We start from the raw sequence: 19,175 nt of genomic DNA on the forward strand, positions 1-19,175 counted from the left end.
GCCGATTTCTATGTCAGTTATCTATTTGTAACTTCCATCATTTGTAGACTTCAGAGAACTTCATTTGTATGTATGAGTACATTTGGACAAGGTATCAAATATCTAGCATGCAAATCTTGAACTACATATTCTGCATGTGACACAAGGAGAAAGGCCATATAATTATATCACTAATGGGCCCACTTTTGCCACCTTTACTCATGCTGAGTAATACCTTACACCATGAGCAATCCCGTTGGCTTTAATGGGACTTGTCATGGAATAAGGCCCAAATCCTCAAAGGCATTGGGAGCTAGGCACCTAAATATCTTTTGGGGAGCTGGGCTCAAGCTATAACTGGGCCCTCTAGTAATAGATATTGGCTTGTAGTAAAACTTCCAGCTTACTACATCTTACACGTGCTGTTCCCATGTAGGGGACTAGAAATTCTCATGCTCTCCTGACCAATTTTTCCACTGGATCATTCCCTGAAATATACAGCGTTTGTACCACCTAGGAAGCACCAGGAGCTTTGATACAAACCCCTTCTCCCCCCTCCCCAACACTAGTGGATTCTTGGATCTGTGGATGTTCGCTCCTGGCTAATTTTAGTCATATCCAGTTCTTGGACCAGTACTACTAGGGCCACTCCAGCTTGTAGCTTCCCTTAGAACACCCCTTTGGAAAGGGATGTTGGGGGCTTCACAACAAGGAGGGAGACAAAAGGGTAACTTTTCAGAGGGTCAGAATTAATGTACTTAATGTGAAAAATGTACAAAATGTGAAAAATTAGGAGAGACAGACATCCTTATCATCCTTATCCTATCAACCCAGACCCTTGTGGAGCACACAGGGAGGGGCTTCTGGATGGGAAGTGGAATGATGTCATGGAAATAATACCTCTATTTTCATGGCCCTTTTGCATGGCTCTTTGAGTTTCTCACCTGGTCCCTAGTTAGAGCTACTCTTTGTTTTAAGGCAAAATGTATTGCACTGCAGAGAAGAAAGTAGGCCAGGTATTCTCAGCTATGTTGAATATTAACATACCTGAGGCCACATAGGGCAAGGCTGGGGGAGGGAAGGGAGAGAGGTGGCCCAGTCGTGGACTGCCTGGGACCAGAATGACTCTGGAAGTAAATTAAAGCAAACTTGAGATCACTGCACCTGCTAAGGATGCAAAGGGGCCAATAGGATCCAATGTGAATATGGAAGAGCTAGCTCCACCACACCCTCCGAAGCCCCCTACATAGAGCAGGGAAGTGGGTGATGTAGCATTAAATACATTAAAGAATATGTTCTATTTACTTTAATTAAAAAATAAATATATACATGTACATATATTACATTCCACATATTACATGTGAGTATTTTCCTAAATCATTCAAGTCTGAGATTTTTGCATGTAGTGTGAGAGAATTAGTCCATATGGGCTCATCTTTTTCCATTTAGAAACAAAAATCATCATGCCTTAATTTTCATCGGATACACAAGTGTCCTTTAGTCAGCAGTGGGAGCTGTGCATCGATTATATAATGGTAACAGAAAGCAAGTGTATAGCACATACCTCTGTTTGTAACCCCATTTAAAATGTAAAAGCATCAAAATGCCTACTAGAAGCTAGAAATACAGATCTTCACATTTTTAAATCTGGCTGAGCAAAATACCAGGGCAGAATCCACATCTTACAAGTAACAGGTAGCGAACTTTGGTATATATACATTTAACTCAGACATGAGATGATAGCCATGAAGATAATAAAGAGGTCTTATCCTGTCTTCCTTATACAACCAACACATCGACTTCAACGATTGCAGGACCAAGTCCACAACTTTTTTATAGTTGTTTTTCCTATTTCATAATAAGGGATGATAATGAACAAAGGGAGAGATTGTAGAGCTGCCCTTCTTGATATTGAGCGCTTACTCAAGTGAGTTGTGCCATTGAGTACAATGTCCAGTCCAAAGCTGTCTGACAAGAGCCAATGCTGCTTTCAATTCCTAAATGGTTTCACAGTTAAACAAAACTTTCTTTTTAAATTAAAACACCTAAAGTTTATGAAGGACTGTGTGAGGAGCTCTTCTTCATATTAGTGAGCAGTTACTCACATGAGTTGTCCCATTGAAGTCAATAGGAATACAACTGTGAGTAATTATAAACAGGTAGAAGCAAGGTTTTCATGATCTGGCCCTAAAAAAAAGGCAAAATAAGGCCCCAGTCCTGCAAATTCTTATGCAAGTCCTTGAAGTCAATGGCACTACTCATGATAGGAAAGATAAGAATATGCATGAGCATTACAAAGGCTCAGGACCTGAGTAATATATCCTGGCTTCAAAACGTAGACATTTCTTCGCATCACAAGACCACAGCTGTATATATTTTCATGGCAATGTCCAAACAGTCATGGGGATATGAACTATGGCCAAACTATGTGGGGTTGGCTTGATTTTATTTTTCACTGTCACATGTATTTATTCTGTTAGAAACACTGAAATGTTTTTTGTGAGGAAAACACCAAGAATTAAAACAAAAAAATTATTTAAAAATGACTCATAGCATTTATGCAAAGCAATTTCATTTCCTTTGGAGAACGAGAATACAGGAAAATATGGTGTGGGGGAGGCTATAGCTTGAAACCCTTATCATATAAACAACATATGAGAGTAATGAAGCACTTACAAATTTGCAACGACTTTTAATATTTTGAAATTCAAAATACCATGTTCGGAGCTCTTTTTATGTACACAAGTCTTAATATTTTCAAAAGCTTGGGTATCCAACGTGTGACACCTTGGGCTTGACTTCCAGCAGTACTGAGCACCTGCAGTTCCCGTTACCATCATTTGGAGTTGCAGGTGCTCAGCATTTCTGAAAATCAAGCTCAAGGTCGCAACTCCAGCAATAAGACTTTCAAAATCTGGTGGTGCTTGATAATTTGAGCACAACTCTCTCAGTTACCCAAAGGGCCCTGTGCAAATATTTAGGCAATGCACGCTATTAAGGAGGAAGCTAATGAGTTCTCCTGGGCTCATCTAGCACTAACCAGATGCAACTTTGGGGCTTGCTCTGCCTGGAGGGTGTAAGCTTAAAAAAGGGAAAGCTTGCCCTAAGAAGGCAACTAGGGGAAGATTGCTGTGCCTCAGACAGCTGGTTACAGGATTAGACGCAAAGAGGGAGATAGTGGCAGATCCTGCTGCCCCTGAGACTGCCTGAAGCTGGTACAGAATGGGTGTTACAAAAAGGGGGGTATCTAAGAATGGCCTTTCACCCTGATCAGGACACTAAAAAGCTTACAGACCAGCTGGGCCCCAAAGGGATGGCCAAGAGACTGAGCACTTTCTTTTCTTTTCTTTCTTTACTTGATCCACCCTGTCTGCGGGGAGGGGAAAGAATCTTGTTTGTTTGGAGAAACTCTGTTATCCTCTGAGCAGGAGGAGGACTCTGTGAGTGTCAGAGAAGGGAAGCAACCACCACCATAGTCTGGTGGGAACTCAAAAGGCTCCCACCCACCAGAAGTGGTGGAGAATGCGGGCAGCATACTCCTGACACAAGGGTGAAAGAAAAGAACAACAAACAAACAAAAGAGCCACAGAGGGCGATTGAGCTCAGTAGCTCTGAGCACGATGGAACCTGAGCAGAGGTATAAGCATCTTCAGCAGAGCATCTTCAGCTGAGATGCAGCGGCAGAAGCAAGCAGCTGAGCAACAGCAGTTCCAATTGCTGCAGCAGTGGACTAACCAACACCAAGTCCAAGTGATGCAACAGCTGCTGAGGGAGCTGATGACCCAGCAGGAGGAGCTCCACAAGGAGATGATACAAAAGATATAGTGCCAACGCTTTGCTCCCCAGGACTCTCAGCAGGGCAAGCTTCCACTGAAGTGTGTACCCCACCAATACCCATGAAGCTAATAAAGATGGAACTTGACAATGAGCCCAAATTCTTTTTAATTATCTTTGAGAGGGTAGCACTAGCATCCCGGTGGCTCCATAGGCTTGGATTTTTTGGCTCCATATTTGATAGGTCTTGTAGGGGTGGCTTACTTTATCCACCCTTACTTATCTCACCTGGACTTGGAATAGGTTAAGAACTATAAGCAAGTAAAGTCCACCATTTTGGACTATTTGGACATTTCTGAGGAAACCCACCACCAATGTTTCAGATCCAAAACCTATCTAAAGGGGGCTGCACCCTGGATAGTAGTTAGGGTGACCAGATGTCCAGATTTTATAAGGACAGTCCCAATATTTGGGGTTTTGTCTTATATAGGTATCTATACCCCCACAACCCCTGTACTGATTTTTCACACTTGCCATCTGGTCACCCTAGTAGTAGTGCGCCATTTGAAGGAAAACTGTTGGAAGTGGATCCACCTTAAAGAACGGTCTAGCCCAGGTTGCCAAGTTGATTGTGACTGAACGATTTAGAAGGATATTACCCCAAAAGGCAGACAGAGGGTATTACTGCACTGCCTCTAGAGGCTGAAGGGACACTAGATTCAGAATTCCCCAGGGCCTCAATGCCATGCAGGTCAGATCTGAGAGGGAGGGTGACCTCAAACCGGTAACACTCATTCTGAGGGGTCCACCTCTGAAGAGTCAGACTAGCTGCTAGACTGTAAGAAATCCAGGTGGGATAAGCAGGGGTGTCAGGCATGGAAACAACTCGGCCAGTGGGACAACCAGGCAGTGCAAGCACCTGAAGTAAGACCTGCAGAACTGGGGCCTGACACTACTGAAGAGCCAAGTTCATCCCCAGGTGGGCAAGTTGCCATCAATGCCAGCCTGGTAACTTGCTACTTCTGATGGCATCTAAAGAAAGGATGCCCTCTGAGGGACTGCGAGTACACGCAGGCCTGGACTGCAGAAACTCATGCATGGCAAAAGGCTCCCCCCAAGTTGATGGTAGCAGTGATGGTCCGAAGGAAGAGAGTTCCTAAAGGTCAGTTCACCTAGCATGCATAAATGGTGATATGAAAACCTACCTCAGGCAACATTTACAACTGAATAGGGAGACATATACCAAAGTGATAACTATAGCTCTGGCTGAGAAATTGACCTAATTATAGGCCAGGGCTGGCCCTTCTTTTACAAGACAGTAACAAACAGGCCTGCTCAGTGAATTGGGTCCAGGTCCATCATTGCCGAATGAATCCCAAAGCCTGGTAAACCTCAGGGAATTGGAAGACCACAAGGAGGGGACATCATGAGCAACATTATCATCTTCCCCCCACAGGGAAGGAGGGACCTGGAAGCTGTCCTACAGGGTGGGAGTCTTGTGCAGTGGGAGAGGAGCACCGGACACCTGGGAAGAAAAGACACTGTCACGGGTACTAGCCTGATTCTATTAGCTGGGCATGCATCAGGAAGTGAGAGAATACCGTTTCTCCTGCCCACTGTGCCAGCTGTCTGGTGACAAAGGGACTCTCAACGCTCCGTTGGTCCCTCTGCCATTGATTGAGACACCCTTTGAAAGAATGGGATTAGACATTGTCAGGCCCCTGGAAAGGACCACATCTGGGCACCAGTACATATTAGTAATTGTTGACTATGCAACCAGGTACCTGGAGGCTCTTCCACTTCTCTGAGCAAAAGCCAAGCGATAGCCCCAGAACTCCTGAAACTCTTCTCACGTGTGGAATTTCCTTGGGAAATACTAATTGATCAAGAGACTAACTTCACCTCCCAGGTGATAGAATCACATAAGATTAGGGTTGGAAGGGACCTCAGGAAGTCATCTAGTCCAACCCCCTGCTCAAAGCAGGACCAACCCCAACTAAATCATCGCAGCCAAGGCTTTCTCAAGCTTGGCCTTAAAAACCTCTAAAGGATGGAGATTTCACCACCTCCCTAGCTAACCCATTCCAGTGCTTCACCACCCTCCTAGTGAAAAAGCTTTTCCTAATATCCAACCTAGACCTCCCCCGCTGCAACTTGAGACCATTGGTCCTTGTTCAGTCATCTGCCACCACTGAGAACAGCCTAGCTCCATCCTCTTTAGAACCCCCATCAGGGAGTGGAAGGTTGCTATCAAATCCCCTCTAACTCTTCTCTTCTGCACACTAAATAAGCCCAGTTCCCTCAGCCTCTCCTAACAAGTCTTGTGCTCCAGCCCCCTAATCATTTTTGTTGCTCTCCGCTGGACTCTCTCCAATTTGTCACATCCTTTCTGTAGTGGGGGATTCAAAACAGGACACAATACTCCAAATGTGGCCTCACCAGTGATGAATAGAGGGGAATAGTCGCTTCTCTTGATCTGCTGGCAATGCTCCTACTACTGCAGTCTAATATGCCGTTAGCCTTCTTGTCAACAAGGGCACACTGTTGACTCATATCCAGCTTCAGATCCACTGTAACCCCAAGGTCCTTTTCTGTAGAACTGCTGCCTAGCTCGTCAGTCCCCTATTTGTAGCTGTGTATGGGATTCTTCCATCCTAAGTGCCCCCCCCCCCCACAACCCCTTCTGAGCCCCATCTGGAACAAATCAGCCCCAAGCCTTGGCCTGTGCGCTGCAGCCTCGAGCCCTGGCTGGCGCCAGGCTGGAGCAGAGCAGGTCTCCCCCCCCCACAAGTCCCGGCCGGCATGGAGCAGCCCCCACCCCTGAGCCCTGGTGCCAGAGTGGAGCTGGCTCGTTGGTGCCTGGAGCAGTCTTGGCTAGCACCTATATTACCCACTGCTTGCCCATGAGGGATGAGAAGAGATGGAGCAACCATGGCCCATGGCATTTGGCGGTGTGGCAGCAGTGGCTGCGCCAGGGAAGGCTTAGACTTCCCTGGCCTTTGATACCCGCTGTCTATGCCTCCAGCATATCTACCACTCCCCTCAGCTTAGTGTCATCCGCGAGCTTGCTGAGGGTGCAATCTACCCCATCCTCCAGATCAGAGGTTTTCAATTGGGGGTACGTGAACCCCTGGAGGTACTTCAGAGTATCTAAGGAGTACACAGGAGGATTGGGATGACCACACTGGGTTCCATGTTTTGGGGCCCCCCGCTCCAGACCTAGTGGGAGGCAGGCAGCTGCAGCCTGCCTCCCAGCTGCGTGCCAGAGGCGGGGAGTAGCATACAGACGGGACCAGGCCCTTCATGACACGCAGTTGGGAGCCTCCTGCGACCCCATCCCCACTGCATGTCATGAAGGGCCAGGGTGGAGGGCATGGAGCCTGGTGAGTAACTGCGGGGGCAGGGGAGAGGTGGAGCCTGGCACACAGGAGGAGATAAGCAGCATGTTCCCCCCCCACCACAGATACAAATCTCCCCCTTCCCAGCGTGAAAGCTGGTGGGGGAGGAGGGTAAAGGCCAAAATGCAGGCTTGGCCTCCGGGCACCAGAGACCCAGGCTATGCGACTGGAGCCAGGCAGGAAAACCATGAAGGGGTACTTCAGGTGAAACCTTGAGACTGAAGGGGTACTGTTTCTAAGAAAAGGTTGAAAACCCCCGCTCTAAATCATTAAAGAAGATCTTGAACAAAACCGTTCCCAGGACCGACCCCTGGGGCACTCGGCTTGATACCGGCTGCCACTAGACATCGAGCCATTCAGCACTACCCAAAAGACTGAGCCTTCTTTCTTTCTTTCTTTACTTGATCCTCCCTGTCCTCAAGGATGGGAAAGGAATCTTGTTTGTTTTGACTTAGTTATCCCCTGAGCAGTGGAAGGACTCTGTGGCCCTGTCTACGCCTACCTGTGAGATTCGGCGGCAGTCGACGGGAGTTATGCAAAGTACGCAAAAAACTTGCATAACTCCCGTCGACTGCTGAGTTTCTGTTCTGCGCACTGTCTTCACTGTGCTGCACTACTTGTGTAGCTGGTCTTAGTATGTCTGCACTGACCGCTCAGTCGATCCAGGGAAATTGATCTGACGGCGGCGAATTTGCCACCGTCAGTGTAGCCATAGCCTGTGAGTGCCAGAGAAGGGAAGCAACCCAAACTGTGGTCTAGTCAAGACTCAGGGGTTCCTCAAAACCCACCCATCACCAAAACTATTATATGTACACTGTTCATATCCTCTTCTGTGCCCAGCCCTCATCTTCCCTCTTGTTTTGTAATGTCCTGAATTGTGGAGACTAAATGTTTTATATTGGTTATGTGCTCTTCCTGTCTGCCAAATGTGGCTTGCAATAAGCAGACACAATTCTCAGTGGACCCAATTTTCAGTAATCGCCATGCTATCCTTGGCACAAGAACTGAAGGTTGGTGGTGGAAAAGATGGTTTTACATCAATTTGGAACCTCCTCTATTCAGGGACTGACTATTGGCCCCCAGTATAAGTTAGAACAGCCCAGAAACTGCTTTAATGTAGACTCAGCTGTTGAAGCAATAACTAAGGATAAGGTCGCAAGGAACCATTTCAGCCGCTAGGAATAGCTGGAACACTTCAGCACTTCACCCTTGCTCTCTTTTTTCTGGCCATTCCCCACACCCATGTACTAGAGATGATATTGAATAGAGCCACTAAACTGGCTCTATTCTACCAAAGAGATCCCCTTGTGCTGCAATATTCCCCTGCTTTACAGCCCTAAAATTCTTACTGTTGGAATGGTATAACAAAGCTGTATTTCAATGGACAGTTGGGCCCATAACATTAATGAGAATTTCACCTGCTCCTACCACTGCTGAATTTTAACTCACCAGAATACAAAAGCAGTGTGAATTACTCATTTACACACCCACTGAATGCCCAAGCAGTACAAATTACATACATTGTCACTTACACTCATTTTCTGATCAATTTACACTGTTTCTGTCTCTGCTCTTAGGTCCTCAATAACAGAAGTGCAGGAAGTTGACTGGACATCAGAAACATAGGGGCTTAAGATTTGTGTATTTGGTTTACATTTAGTCTCAATATATTAGCTTTGATGGGATTAAAACTACACTGGTATCAATAGCTTCACTGGTATAACTTTTTTTTTTTTTTTTTTTAAATGGAAGAAAACAAACTGGGACCCGTCAAAATGGGAAGATTTTTGCTTATCTTTCTCTATTAGTAATAATGATTTTGCATCCTATAACTAGATGCTGAATATGAGTCACATTAAATTTAGGTTATCATATTTCAGAATTTGTTGGGTGTGTGCATGTGTGTTTGTTTTGGTTTGGTTTGGGTTTTTTTTTTTTTTCCCCCCATTTCATTATCATGTTTGAATGTGCATGGAGATAATCTCTATGCAGCTTCTATTCACAGCATCCTAATCCTTTACCATGAGAATTCTCAATGACAGCACATGGAGGATTTATCTAAGTCTGCAACAGGAACTGAAAATATAACTAGCATAACATTCTCTGTAATGTAAAAATAAGTCAGAAGAACAAGGAGACTGACCACTTGGAAAAAAAATATGAATTACAATGTAAAATAAATATCACCACCAAAGGGATTAGCATATCTAAACAGACCCTCCATGAGGCAACCTATTTGCATGATTTTCACATTTGTGTGGGATAAGGTACCAGACCAAAACACTGACTTACTTTAACCACCAGAAAATTGCAATAAATCACTTATGCTTATAGGTTGATTATAGACAATTTCTGTTTCATAATAGTAAAATAAAGATATAGGCCAACTCCAGAGCATTAACTAGATATTATCGACACTGGATTTGCATCACTGATGGGGAACCAGAAAGCTGTTTTTGCCTATATTTTTTATATATAATATAATACCATGTTATAATTTAAAATATTGACATTGGCTAAGCATTTTATGTTCAAACATGGCAGCATACTTATTTACAAAGTTCTATGCTGTGTCAGAGCAACCAACAAAACGCTGGAATTCCAGCCTTAAAAGAGTGGGTTTTGCTGCGCAGCTAATAGACAGTGTGTGGTAGCAGAGGAATGTGTCACAGTAATGCAGAGAGCTGTAATGATGTCAACTTGTTATTTACTTTCCAAAGCTGAATGACTGAGCAAGGCGAAAGGAGAATCAATCAACCACGATGTGACTCTACAGGCGGAAAAAACACAGCACTCTCACCAGGAAGAGGTTGGGGGAAGGGAAGCACATGTAACCAGGGCAATGTTGCATCATTTACTTGCATCGGTTTTTGTATTGCTCCCTTCTTTTCTCGATTGAATGTAATATCTCAGTATCAAGCTATACAAATCCAGAGAAAAATAAGAAGGGCATGTTCAAGGCAAAAGAACAACAACATATTCGGGGGTGTTGAATGTCAACTGATATATAATAAAATCCATTCTGCTGATTCACAATTATGGAGACTGTGTAAGTCCATATTTTAATGTGCTCTAATAATGTTATAGAAACATTAGTGTTACATCACTCATGTTTTATAATAAGATATATAATAATTTATTTTTGCTTATGTACTTTTTTGATTGGTAAGCTCCCAGCTATTTTAAAATTTGAAAAACACCCATTGTCTTTTGATCAGATTGTTATGTTTCAGATTACTGAAAATTAGGCTCTTGCTATCTGGTTTAGTATAGAGGAAAACATTTAAAAAAAAAACTAGAATAGGTAGAGAAATAGAAGGTGATTCTGAAGTATTTTTCCAATTGGGTTAACAGATGAATGATCTGGTGTTCAATAACTATACATTATTACCATATACACCTCCTTGGAGGATTGTGGAAATGTAAATTAGCTTTATTTTAAGGTGACTTTTTCAAAACTGATTTTTTGTGAACATTTTTGGATTTGAAATCTGAAGACACTTCCAGCAGTCTAAAACTTGCAAAATAATAGTGTAAATACATAATTTAATACAATTAATGCGGACTAAAGTCCCCTGACCTTAATGGAAATATAATATATACTCATATCTATATACACACAATCACAGACAAACTGTGAGTGTATGTGTGGGAGGGAAATGTTCATGCATGTTTGAAATTTTTTTATTGCTGAGTCCACAGGGTTAATATCTCATTTTTCTAGTAGATGGCTGAAGGTTGATTTTTTTTAAAAACTGGGATTCAGAATAATGACAAAAATAAGCCTTAAGTGATTAAATAAGTTACCTAGGTATTTAGAAGAGGGAAAAAAACATTTGTTTGATGGGAGGGCTTTTGTTGTTTGAAGTTTTCTGGAGGGTGTGGAGACTGATTTTGGAGGAAGGGCAAAGGAGAGGTATTGAGAGAGGGTTTTTTGCTATCTTCCCCTAGTTCAGGTCAATGATGTGCCTGGTTGATTCCCCCTCCCTCCCCTCAGGTCACTGACTATCTGTGTGTGTCTTTCTCTCAGTCCTCCTCCTCCTGCTGCTGCTGCTGCTGCTTGTTGTCTCTGGAAGCCTTAGACACACACACTCACACCAAACACATTAACTCTGCTAATGAAGTAGTGAGCAGCAGCACCTCCTGACCGCCATTCCGCACCAAAAACTTTCCATTTTCCTCTTCCCACTTTCTGGGACTTCCTTTTGATTTTGCTGTGTGGAGGAGGAGTGTGTGTGTGTGTGTGGTGGTGGGATTTACAGTCTCCTTTAACGCTTGCTGGGACCTAGGAAAAGAAGAGTTACACCATGTACTGCAAGTGAAAAAAGTCTCTGTGTGTGTTTCTTGCAGAAGTTGAGGCTTTTCTCTGCTGCTTCCAGAAGTGAAAGCTGTGCCTTTAATACACGTTGAGTGAGGTGAGTTTGGAGGACTGATTATTCATCATTTGGACCTTTTTGTGTGCGTGTATGTGACAAATGCAATTTAGTGATTAAAACGGCTTGCCTTTGCCATATTTTTTAGTGCATGCAATCAATTTCCTCGTGTTCCCCTCTTCTTCTTATTTGTTTCTTTTGTATCTGATTCTGTTGGATTTATGACGGTTTCTTTTAGGATTTCCCACATTTTGCTGTGTCTCTCTCAAGTGTGTCATGATTTTGTGCGTGTGTGTTTTAGCCTAAAGTCACTGGAACAGAATAGAAAGTCTTGCACTGTTGGAAGGTTTATTATCAATGTTGTTAATTCTGCTGGAGTTTCTACCCTGATTGGTTTTTAGGGCAGAGAATAGTAACAAAATGTGGTGGCTTTAGAAGTGTTCCTCTGAATGAGGGAAAAGAGACTTGTTTATTTGGAGGGGTTTTTTGTGTTTGTGTGTGTCTTCTTTCGATTTGTGTAAAGGGAGGGTAAGTGAGTTTGAAGGGGGGGCTTTGAAATGATAACTTAGCCTTAATATACTCACATTTCCCCCCTGTATTTCACTAACAAAATAAAAGGTATTCACACCACACTGTAGAGAGTGTGGAGTTTGCACAACGCAGGGTGGGGGAGGGGAATCCCATTCATCTCGTGTTTGAATCAGCAAACACAGGAGTTGATCACTCTTTAGTAAATCGAAGTTTAGCTCTAACTTAAGTTAAGTAAACAATTTAATTTTTGTTTATGATTTGTAATACTGTCATCTAATTTAAAAGGAATCCTTTAGCAAAGTGATGGAGCAGTGCTGGTGTTATGGGAAAAGTGTTCAGTGTGACTTGTATTACATTACAAGCAGAGTACTGCAGTGTTTGCAAGAAAATAAAATTGCAGACCTGTTGCATATGTTTTGAGGCAAAAACAATCAGTGCTTGATAGTTTATCGTTAACACATTAAGATAACTAGACACTGCTTCTAAGTTAGTGTGCCCAGTATAGATACTTAGCAGCACAGGAGACCAGTAGGCACCTTTCTCCCAACTATAATCCTTTTTATTGATTCTGCTTTCTGTTTTGTGTTGCTGTTTTAATCTCAGCAGTTGGTTTATTTTGTTTTAAAAGGGTGTGAGGTCACCTAGTATTGCAATATGTCATACTAATGACCCTTGGCCTATTTAATTACACATTGTTGAATTCTCAAATAGGTATATTGCACACAAAACCACACCCTAAAATTTGGACTTACAGTAAATACTACTTTCTCTGAAAGTCTGCATTCATTCTGAATAAGGCCTCTTCGTATTGTCTTAGAAGATCTTTCACCTTCCCACAGAAGGATTTTGTATTATTAATGTCCCCCCCGCACACATGCAATTCACTTTTAAAGTAGGAGGCGGAGGGACAAGCAGTCTATTTCAGAGGCCACATAAAATAAAAAGGAAAGAGCTTTGGCATACTATACCAGAAAGCTAAAATATTCCATCAATAAGATCATTCCTGTGACAGATTGTGATCAGAGTGAATGCTGAGTTTAAAATAAAGATATCAAGATTGCTAGGTTAGTCTAATAACATTTTTTAAAAAAGTTCTTTATTGTCCTTGGAAAAATTGAAAGTGGGTAACAAATGCAGGGCTTACACTGTGTCAAGTGTAATGTCACATCTTTCTTCCTTGACCCATTTGTTAGTGAACCTTTAACTGAGACTGCTCATTCAGCATATACAAGATTAAATACAGTTAAACCTTGCGTACCACATGACAGCACATGGTGGATGTAGGCCTCGTGGTTGGCCCAGAACTGTATGGATGAGGTGTTAACAAACCTAGAGACATCTCACAGTTTTCAAATTAAAAAAATTCTTTTTCTGTGATATCAAACAGGATCGGAGCAAGAGCAGCATTTCAGATTTCTTAATTTTTTGTTGTTGTAAATGACAGTTAATAATTGCAACATCACAAATACAGTCATATTCAAATAGGGAACCCTTCCCCAGTAGATCTGGCAGTGGGGGTGGGGTGGACAGAATGAGAGACAGACTTGCACATATTAAAAGTGTATTAAACCTTTCTTGGGTAAACCTTTCAGTAATAATAAAATTGGCAGAGATTTAAATAGAGCTACTGTATCTCAGTATAAGTGCTTCAGAGGACTAAAGAACAGCCAGGCCTCGTTTTTAAGATTAAAAAGTCTGTCTTAGTACTAAAGAGGATAAATAATTGTACATGCATATAAATATTGGCAGCTGCACAATAGTCCAAGTGCCCTGAGGAGAAGAAATCTCTGAAAGTAAATTGTCTTCTGTATTTACTCCTCCTTTTCCCCCAAGTAATTTAACTTATATATCCTACATTTATCATAACTATATTGGGACTTCTCCTCCTTGCTCTTCCATTGCCTGCATCATTTCTGAAATCTTTCATAAAGCTAGGTATTTTATACTCTGAGTTTGGAGGATGGAGAAGAACTTTTCTTTCTTTCAGAGCTCTGAGACGTCCTCTCCTCTAGTTTTTCCTGTTTTCCATTCTCCCACTTACTTATAAATGAGTTTTTCCCCATCTCTGTGGTAAAAGGGCCAGAACCAGACCTATCCTTCAGAGGTTCATAATTTGGAAGAGTTTCCTGAATTGCTGTGGCTCATTAGGCTGCAGCAGCTCTCAAAGGCCCACATTCTTGAGGCTGAAAAGGACTAGATGAGACGTCCTTTGGAGTTCAGTAACACTGGCCCTTAATGGTCCAGCTAGGACAGTATTAAAGTAAGCTAGAATACACAGCAGTATTCTGAGCTCTGGCCATCTGGGGAACGAGGCACCAGGCTTGGAAGATTGACCCAGGAATTCTGTATGGTAATGCTAGGTCACTGGGTCAGCCCACTTTTAATATTTTCTGTTATTTCCTACTGTTTTCAAATTGAGTGATAGAATTTACACTCTAGCTGATTTTGCATTGATGTATGTTTGTCTGGCCCCAACTTAACACATAGTAGGAGATAGTTTCCCACCCTGAACAGTTTATCATCAAAATAGACAAGGCAGACAAAGAGAACAGAGACTAAGCCCTGGTCTACACTTACCTGGAGATTCGGCGGCAGTCGACGGGAGTTACGCAAACTACGCAGAGTAGGTTGCGTAACTCAGGTCGACTGCTCTGCTTCCCTTCTGCGCGCCGTCTTCACTGCACTGCGCTGATGGGAGCAGCGTTCCTGTCGACGCAGCGCTACGCTACTTGAGGGGGTGGTTTTACTCGGTCGACTTCCTGATCGATTGAGTGGGTCTACACTGACGCTCAATCGATCCAGAAAGATCAATCTGGCGGCAGCGACTTTGCCGCCGTCAGTATAGACATACCTACAGAGAGAGGTGAAGTAACTTGCCCAAGGTCATAGAGGTCAGTGGCAGAGCCAGAAAGAGAAACCAGACAGAGCTCCTGACTCCCCTGTGCAGTGCTCTGTCCATTGGAACCCATTGTTTCTGCATCTGTTTGTGGGATGATGTTAAAACCACCATAGAGTTCCACAGTTAATGATAAATAAGTCTATTCAGCATGGGGAAGGGGTGGAGTTCCCTGCATCTTTGCTGTACATTTTGTGTGCCTTGAGTTTTCATTATTTTTTATTATTTTAATTGGTACTACTATTTTCAATTATGTACGGGTTATACTCCAGCCAACCTTGTAAAATCACAAACAATTTTTAACTCTTATGGTGAGCAGGCTCAGGTTATTTTTCATGACTTCCCTGTTGCCTCATGATGAAAATTATTTTGTAAACGTTTTTTTTTTTCAGCTGCTAAATTAAACTTCACTCCCTTTTTCCTCCCTTGACTATTTTTAGTTAGAAGGAAATAGCTGACCTCTTTACAGCAAGAACAGAGAGCCCTTGGGTACCATTTATAGGTTTCTACCAAATGGCCTACTTGGACAAGTTGGTTAAAATTAAACAAAAACACTGGAACTACAGCCCTGCATAGGGATAACAGCCTCTTCTGAATAAACGTAATTTTAACTTGAGTAAATCTGAGAGAAATATCTGAAGATGAAAATTTGGCTTTAGGGCACTCCTTTCCCCTTTGGTAGATGAGTCAGCATTGTGGGGTGTTTGTGGCAATCTGAAAATTAATATCGTGGGATTTCATTTAAAATTGATTTATGTAATTTATATACAGTGTTAAGAATGCTAGAAGTCCCACGTGCACTGTACCTATGTGAAAGGAAGGATGTCTGCTTTCATAGGGAAGGATAATATTTCCCTTCACCTTCTCTCATATCAAACAGAATGTACCTAAACTGAGATTTCGAAGTTGTACTATTAAAACATGGAAGTTACACAAATGCATGAAACCTGATTTTGCAAGCTGTTTGTCTTGGCTCCTACAGACTCAGGTCTAAACTAATATGTAGATAATCTAGATAATGCTTGGTCCTGTCATAAGTGCAGGGAACTGGACTGGATGACCTCTCGAGGTCCCTTCCAGTCCTATGATTCTTTGAAAGCTTGGAAGAATTAGATTTTTGTTAGTAAATGTAGATTTCACTGTACACATGCACACAAAGATGAAAAAATATCTCCATAGATGATAGAAATTTACAGATGAGAATTTTTTTTTTACTTTTCTTGAGAACTTATTAGAGTTTATTGTAAGGATGTTTACTTTGTATATTTTGACATGTGATGTTGCCAATTTGTGTTTTAATGACTATGAAACTTCATCTTTTTGCATCTCAATGCCTCTCGTCATTAAATAATTATTTTCTACTCCCCTGTGATTTACCACAACTGTAAACATTTAAATAGATAAACAACTAAAAAAAGCTTAAAAATAAATGTTGATACTATAAATAAAATCTAATTATGCCAGTCCCACTTATATGTAAGAGAGCCCACAGATCATTTTGTCCCTCATATTACTTTTCACTCATGTATCTGCTTTGTCCTTGGTTTCAATGATGTCATGGCCTCAATAAATATTGCATTGCATCAGTATTTGGTGATGCCTTCATTTGCTGAGGATACGGCTGTGAGTCCCTTACTCCCCTCCCCCCCACCCCCAGTTCCCTTGTTCAGATTAATTATGTTGCCTAAATGACACAGGCTGGGTAAAAGATTTGGGTTTAGGAGCATCTGATAGACTCAGATAATCTTTATTTTCTGTTGACTTCGCACAGGTCTCAATAGAAGGTGCATCACAAAGTCAGTATTGCAGGTAGAGGAGGTCAAGTAATGTGTCTGAACAATCAATATATGTCTGGTTTTTCCTATTTAAATTGAGACTGGGGTATAAATATTTAGAATTTTATAATAATGGCCAAGTATTCTGCTGTTTAGGACATAATACACTTTTATTTCAAGTATGGCATTCATGTAATTTAAAATGTGTGTATCTAGTAAAAGTATCCTGTGATAGAGGAGGGGTAGTTATTTTGAATGCCTTAGGAAGATGCATTGCATAAATATACATTTGCTTGGGCGTTGAAGCTAACTAATTTATTATCAAAAAGTGCACTAGATGTGTTAATCATAGATTAGTAGTACTAATGGGGTACAAGAGTTAGATGATACTTGTCAAAATCTTTAATCTCATCAGGTTATGAGTTTTACTTTGCCACTGTGTGGTTACGTTTGTCGTCTTCCATTGGAGGGTAAAATGAGGTGTTGTGTTTTTTTGTTTGTTTTAAGCAGCATTCTTTTACTAATCGCCAGAGTCGTACTTATTTATTAATCTAAATTAGATTTCATTTACTGACCTGCATTTCATTTTCTGGCACCTGGTTTTAGTTGTAATCTACCCCGTAGCTTGTCTTCACACCTTAGAAGGCTTCAAGTATGTTTTGTAACATGTAAATGTTACACACTGAAATTTCTTCTATTGGAAAATATGGTAACGTTGATGAATTCTGTTTTTTTTAGTGAAGCACAACGTCCCACACTGGCAATAAGTTATTAATTCAATGAAGCTGCAAAGTCATTTCAACCATTTAAATGACATTTAGAAAATACCATTTAAAGTTTTCTATAAGAAAACAAACAGGAAGAGGGTTTGCTTTTAGTGCACAGATTCTTAATCTGCAGGGTGATGAAAATACATTTTTATACTCCTTTTTGGAACTCAGCAAACTACGCGCTGGACACTTCAATTTAAATTCTGCTGTATTTTGCAATGCAGCATTATCAGCTATTCATTAATCCTAAATCATAGAAGAGGCAGGTGTAATAGCACTGATGAAAGGACAGTATCATATCATGATTAGGATGTGTGCAATTTTTATTACATAAAGTTTATGCTTGAAAAAGTGCGCTGAGTTTATGCTGATTTCAACACATTCCAGTAGCCTACAACAGAATGATTCAAAAAGTCCTGCCAAAAAGCACTAACCTTCGTAACTGTACAGTGAAAGGTACACACATGGTTTTTGGGGTTGGTTTTTTTTTTTTTTTTTTTTTTGGTAACATTAAGTAAAAACATGGACTCAGTGGAAGTCAGTATGAATTAAAGAACAATAAAAAAAACAAATTTCTGATTGTTGCAACTATTTGAGGTTTTAGTGTATCTCAGCAGTTATAAGTTGGTTTACAGGTGTATACCAGTTGGTTTCAATCCAATTTTAGTGGACGGAGCATGCATACAATCCCCGCTCCCCCCAATCGTAATTAAGTCTCTTGCTGGCAGTCTCAACAGAGGCCAAGATCTGAATAGGTATAGAAGCTGAATTATCCTCTTACCTGGTGCTCCTTCATAATTACGGTTGAAGCTCACTGACAAGGGTAGAGTGGAGAAGCTTAGCTCAGACTGTACCTCTGCTGTACCCACATTGTAGAGATTAGTTTCCAAGGATATCTGTCTGGTTCCTTTGACAATAACAAAACTCACTTAACCCCTTCTGCCCACACGCATGTGCACACATGAAATAGACCAATAATAAAGCAGTTTGTTGATGAAATTGCTTGAAACAGGGGCCTATTCAATCACACCAAATTCTTTGTCATTTTCAGAACTGGTTGATTATATGCTTCCAAGTTTTTCAGCTGGTTTCTTATCTTTGACTTTTTCTTCCTCTTTTAGATTAAGGTGTTTTATTAAAGCCTTCTTTTTGTTAATCTTTAGCAGGCAAGATAACATAGCTGAACTTTTTTGTTTTGAATTTCTAATGAAATAACCATTATATTTTTTAAAGGAAAAATTGTTCCAAATAACCTTTACGAGACAGTAGGTAGGGCACCCCCTTTCACAGTTTGATCATTTATAGTGGACTTTAAATGATTTAATTTGTCTCACAGGAGTGCTATGAGGATTAGTTAATTCATGTTTGCAAAGCGTTTTTAAGATTAAAAAAACCAAAAAAATGCTAATTGTTACTTCCAGTTTATTAAAAATGTAAAAGTTTATATGCAAACACATACTCCAGATCCTTTCCCTGCCAAGTTGTAAACCATTTTATAAAGATGTAAAAAATAAATAAAACCATTTCTATCTCCTTTAAAGGTTTTTTAATAGGTTCTGTTGCTTTATTTTGTTAAACTCTATCAAGATGACATCTTAACTCTGTTAGCCTAGGAGAGTATTCCATCTGCTAGGACCCTAGAACTGGGGCTAAACGGTTACTGGCACTCCATCATAAGG

General features: G+C 41.3%; 1 protein-coding gene and 1 long non-coding RNA gene across 7 annotated transcripts in view; one reads left to right on the forward strand and one right to left on the reverse strand.

The window, feature by feature from the left end:
• Positions 1-18,366, reverse strand: part of LOC137156287 (uncharacterized) — a 29,504-nt gene extending 11,138 nt beyond the window's left edge. The window contains exon 1 of the long non-coding RNA XR_010920731.1: positions 18,278-18,366. This is a non-coding gene — a long non-coding RNA (uncharacterized lncRNA). The remainder of the gene's footprint in view (positions 1-18,277) is intronic.
• Positions 10,069-19,175, forward strand: part of TBL1X (transducin beta like 1 X-linked) — a 255,757-nt gene continuing 246,650 nt past the window's right edge. For 3 of the 6 annotated variants that reach the window (XM_067553001.1, XM_067553002.1, XM_067553006.1), the window contains exon 1: positions 11,288-11,566. The gene's annotated coding sequence lies outside the window, so the exon portion shown is untranslated. Of the gene's footprint in view, positions 10,201-11,287; positions 11,567-19,175 lie in introns of those variants that run through there. The other 3 variants (XM_067553003.1, XM_067553005.1, XM_067553004.1) reach the window with 2 other exon arrangements.

This window comes from Emydura macquarii, unplaced genomic scaffold (genome assembly GCF_026122565.2).
Source record: "Emydura macquarii macquarii isolate MOO-44397 ecotype Brisbane River unplaced genomic scaffold, CSIRO-AGI_Emac_v2 contig_1424, whole genome shotgun sequence".
NCBI classification, from domain to species: Eukaryota; Metazoa; Chordata; order Testudines; family Chelidae; genus Emydura; species Emydura macquarii.